Below are 4,842 nucleotides of genomic sequence, written 5' to 3' on the forward strand. Positions count from 1 at the left end.
TATCAGGTATGAAGGTAAGACCCAGATGCAGACAATGTCAAATGAACAATGGTTTAATAATCCAACAGGGGCAATAGACAGGTCAAGGCAGGCAGGGGTCAGTAAACCAGAGGAGGGGCAACGGTACCGGACGGCAGGCAGACTCAGGGTAGGCAGGGGTCAGTAAACCAGAGGAGGGGCAACGGTACCGGACGGCAGGCAGACTCAGGGTAGGCAGGGGTCAGTAAACCAGAGGAGGGGCAAAGGTACCGGACGGCAGGCAATAGACAGGTCAAGGCAGGCAGGGGTCTGTAAACCAGAGGGGAAAAGGTACAGGACGGCAGGCAGACTCAGGGTAGGCAGAGGTCAGTAAACCAGAGGGGCAAAGGTACCGGACGGCAGGCAGACTCAGGGTAGGCAGAGGTCAGTAAACCAGAGGGGAAAAGGTACAGGACGGCAGGCAGACTCAGGGTAGGCAGAGGTCAGTAAACCAGAGGGGAAAAGGTACAGGACGGCAGGCAGACTCAGGGTAGGCAGAGGTCAGTAAACCAGAGGGGAAAAGGTACAGGACGGCAGGCAGACTCAGGGTAGGCAGAGGTCAGTAAACCAGAGGAGGGGCAAAGGTACAGGACGGCAGGCAGACTCAGGGTAGGCAGAGGTCAGTAAACCAGAGGAGGGGCAAAGGTACCGGACGGCAGGCAGACTCAGGGTAGGCAGGGGTCAGTAAACCAGAGGAGGGGCAACGGTACCGGACGGCAGGCAGACTCAGGGTAGGCAGAGGTCAGTAAACCAGAGGAGGGGCAAAGGTACCGGACGGCAGGCAGACTCAGGGTAGGCAGAGGTCAGTAAACCAGAGGAGGGGCAAAGGTACCGGACGGCAGGCAGACTCAGGGTAGGCAGGGGTCAGTAAACCAGAGGAGGGGCAAAGGTACAGGACGGCAGGCAGACTCAGGCGGAGTGGTCAAGCAGGCAGGCTCAGTCAGTACAGACAAGGGTCAAAACCAGGAGGGCAAGAAAAAGTGAGACTGGGAAAGCAGGAGCTGAGACAAAAAGTGCTGGTTGACTTGACGAACAAGACGCACTGGTAACACGAACAGAGAACACAGGTATAATTATATACAAGGGATAATGGGGAAGATAGGCGACACCTGGAGGGGGGTGGAAACAATCACGAAGACAGGTGAAACAGAACAGGGTGTGACACTACCGGTCAAAGGTTATAAAACACCTACTCATTCAAGGGTTTTCTTTATTTTTACTATTTTATACATTGTAGAATAATAATGAAGACATCAAACTATAAAATAGCATATATGGAATCATGTGGTAACCAAAAAAGTGTTAAACAAATAAAAAAATATGTTATATTTGCGATTTTTCAAATAGCCACCCTTTGCCGTGATGACAGATTAGCACACTCTTGCATTCTCTCAACCAGCTTCATGAGGTATTCACCTGTAATGCATTTCAATTAACAGGTGTGCCTTCTTAAAAGTTCATTTGTGGAATATCGTTCCTTCTTAATGCGTTTGAGCCAGTCAGTTGTTTTGTGACAAGGTAGTGGGGGTATACAGAACATAGCCCTATTTGGTAAAAGACCAAGTCCATATTATGGCAAGAACAGCTCAAATAAGCAAAGAGAAATGAAAGTCCATCATTACTTTAAGACATGAAGGTCAGTCAATGCGGAACATTTCAAGAACTTTGAAAGTTTCTTCAAGTGCAGTCGCAAAAACCATTAAGTGCTATGATGAAACTGGCTCTCATGAGGACAGCCAAAGGAATGGAAGACCCAGAGTTACCTCTGCTGCAGAGGATAAGTTCATTAGAGTTACCAGCCTCAGAAATTGCAGCCCAAATAAATGCTTCACAGAGTTCAAGTAACAGACACATCTCAACATTAACTGTTCAGAGGAGACTGTGTGAATCAGGCCTTCATGGTCAAATTTCTGCAAAGAAACCACTACTTTAAAAAAAAAAAAATGTAACCTTTGTTTTACTAGGCAAGTCAGTTAAGAACACATTCTTATTTTCAATGACGGCCTGGGAACAGTGGGTTAACTGCCTGTTCAGGGGCAGAACGACAGATTTGTACCTTGTCAGCTCGGGGTTTGAACTCGCAACCTTCCGGTTACTAGTCCAACGCTCTAACCACTAGGCTCCGCTACTAAAGGACACCAATAAGAAGAAGAGACTTGCTTGGGCCAAGAAACATAAGCATTGGACATTAGACCAGTGGAAATGTGTCCTTTGGTCTGGAGTCTAAATTGGAGATTTTTGGTTCCAACCGCCGTGTCTTTGTGAGATGTGGTGTGGGTGAACGGATGATCTCTGCATGTGTATTACCCACCGTGAAGCCTGGAGGAGGTGGTGTTATGGTGTGGGGGTGCTTTGCTGGTGACACTGCCTGTGATTTATTTAGAATTCAAAGCACACTTAACCAGCATGGCTACCACAGCATTCTGCAGTGATACATCATCCCATCTGGTTTGGGTTTAGTGGGACTATCATTTGTTTTTCAACAGGCCAATGACCCAACACACCTCCAGGCAGGGTAAGGATTATTTTACCAAGAATGAGAGTGATGAAGTGCTGCATCAGAGGACCTGGCCTCCACAATCCCTTGACCTCAACCATGGTTTGGGATGAGTCGGACCGCAGAATGAAGGAAAAGCAGCCAACAAGTGCTCAATTCGTTTTTTAAATAAAGAAAAACCCTTGAATTAATAGGTGTTCTAAAACATCCGACCGATATATGTGACCAATAAAATTTTATTTGATTCCATTTAAAAAAAATCAAGGGACTTGATTTTGTCTTGCCCATTCTCCCTCTGCATGGAACCCATATTACAATCCATGTCTCAATGGTCTCAAGGCTTAAAACCTGTCTCTTTCCCTTCATCTACACTGATTTGAAATGGATTTAACAGGTGACATCAGTAAGGACTCATAGCTGTCCCCTGGATTCACCTGGTCGGTCTATGTCATGGAAAGAGCAGGTGTTCCTAAAGTTTTGTATACTCAGTGTATGGTTCCCCTTTCATTTGAGTCTGGTGTTAGCTAGTTAATGGCTAGCTAGGTCTTCAACCAGCATGAAACAAAAAGGGGTTAAGAGTCAAAACTCTGAGGCCATTTTCAAGTCCACGCCTCCTTCAGTGCTGCTGTGAACCGCATCACAAGGGACATGCCAAACGGGAGATGTATATCATTGATGCAATTTCGGTTGTTTGAGTTGCTTCTTGTATCACCAAATTTGCTTTAGAAGATTTTACTGCAACACTGATCACTGCATCCACGTTGCTTTACATAGGCGTTTCAAAGAGATGTCAGTCAAGGCATTTGAAAGAAAATTGCGTTTGAAAAGGTGAAGTTTTTGCTGTGAGCCAATGGGACCAAGATGACCGAGGGTTGTTTTCCGCCAAGGCGGGCGGGGCCGTAACGTCCTATTCAATACCGACTGAGTCTATAGAGTTAAATAGAACTGTAGAATTGAAAAGAACTGCAGAATTGAATAGCATTGTAGAATTGAATAGAACTGTATAATTGATTAGCACTGTAGAATTGAATAGAACTGTAGAATTGAATAGCACTGTACAATTGAATAGAACTGTAGAATTGAATGGAACTGTACAATTGAATAGAACTGTACAATTGAATAGAGTTGAATAGAACAAAAATGATCATATGTACAGTATCCTATAGTTTAATTTAATACATCTAAACAATAGTTGTGAATGTCATTGTCTAGGTACAGAGATTAATAAAGCTAGCCTACATGACAATTAACAATAGTTGTGAATGGCAATATCTAGGTACAGAGATAAAAGTGTACTGTAGCAATCCTTTGAAAATAATTTAAATGATTGAGCAAGGCAAACAGCAAGCACACACCATAAACCGAAATGAGTGGCTAAACTGACGCTCGGTCTGTCTTTTTTAGAGTGATGGGCACCAATATGGACAATCTAAATTGATATCAGTTGCATTTGTTCGATATGATATCGATATATACATCGGTTTATACAAAACATTGCAACTGTGTGAAGGTTCACCTTTCTATTCTCTTCCATGGCTCCCTGAAGGCAAGAGAACTGCTTGCTGATGGCCTGTTGGGCCACATATATATGTTCTAGTATATTGTATTAGAATAATTTTGTATCTAGTATATTTGTATTTTTATGTATTTTTTGCTAATCTTTATCAAGGGTGCCAATAATAGTGTAGGTTGTCCTTATCCTTTGTAGCTCCGTTGGTAAAGCATGGTACTTGTAGCACCAGGGTAGTGGGTTTGAGTCCTGGGATGCACACATGACTGTCTGCTGAATAGTATATATTGTATTTGTGATTAATGACTTAGATAGTGAAAGATGAAGCCAATGAATGCACAATGAAAGGTTCTGAACATAAGGCAGGAAGTATTACAACTGTGAGTTTTGTACTAATAGTATTGAAAATGTATCACGATTAAACAGCTGACATTTGCACCAAACACGGAGGACAGTGAGCCTGCACATTTCAAAGTTGTTTTGGTATTGGTAGCTTTTACAGTTTTGTCGCTACATGTGCCAGCTACATGTGCCAGAAAGAAAATAATAATATGTCGGTTTTCTAAAGTTGTTCAGCAAGCACATCTGACTAATAAATGTTCCATCCTCTTTCTCGACTCTCGAAGTGTCATACAACACATGTCAACATGATGGCGCTATAATAAAGGAAATTAGAAGCAAACTTGTTTTACTGTAGCAAACAGTCTTTAGTTGATAAAGTATCTTTGAATGGTCGCTCTCCGTTTGGATTACTCAAGAGAAGAAAGAGTCATGAGAAGAAGCTCAGGTATGAAGGCGAAACTTGATTGATTTGTAC

The sequence above is a fragment of the Oncorhynchus keta genome, chromosome 10, assembly GCF_023373465.1.
Source record: "Oncorhynchus keta strain PuntledgeMale-10-30-2019 chromosome 10, Oket_V2, whole genome shotgun sequence".
In the NCBI taxonomy this organism is placed as follows: Eukaryota; Metazoa; Chordata; class Actinopteri; order Salmoniformes; family Salmonidae; genus Oncorhynchus; species Oncorhynchus keta.